The sequence below is a fragment of the Meleagris gallopavo genome, chromosome 21, assembly GCF_000146605.3.
Source record: "Meleagris gallopavo isolate NT-WF06-2002-E0010 breed Aviagen turkey brand Nicholas breeding stock chromosome 21, Turkey_5.1, whole genome shotgun sequence".
Lineage (NCBI taxonomy): Eukaryota > Metazoa > Chordata > Aves > Galliformes > Phasianidae > Meleagris > Meleagris gallopavo.
In genome coordinates, this window is record NC_015031.2 from 7,908,838 (window position 1) to 7,909,270 (window position 433).

Below are 433 nucleotides of genomic sequence, written 5' to 3' on the forward strand. Positions count from 1 at the left end.
CCCGGGTACCGGCGACCGGGGGGGTCCGGCGGGACCGGACGGGGCCGAACGGGGAATGGGAATGGGGATGGGGATGGGGATGGGATGGGATGGGATGGGATGGGATGGGATGGGATGGGATGAAAAGGGAAAGGAAGGGGCTGCGGGATTTGAGCTGCTCGGCCCGAGCTGACAAAATCTCGCCCCGCATTTTCAGACTGTTTTCATTTGGATGCAGGGAGAAGAACTGAAATCCCCATTTTGTTTCAGGGAATTCAGGGGATTTTAGCACGAAGGAATTCTTTTGGTTTTGTTTCTTTCTGCTTTTTTTTTTTTAATAAATATATCTATATTATTAATTTCTTGCTAATACTGCATCTATTCATCTATTTATTTCACTGATTCGAATTTTAGAAGCCGCTCTGGTTGTCACCCAGCAGCAAGGTGCCCCACC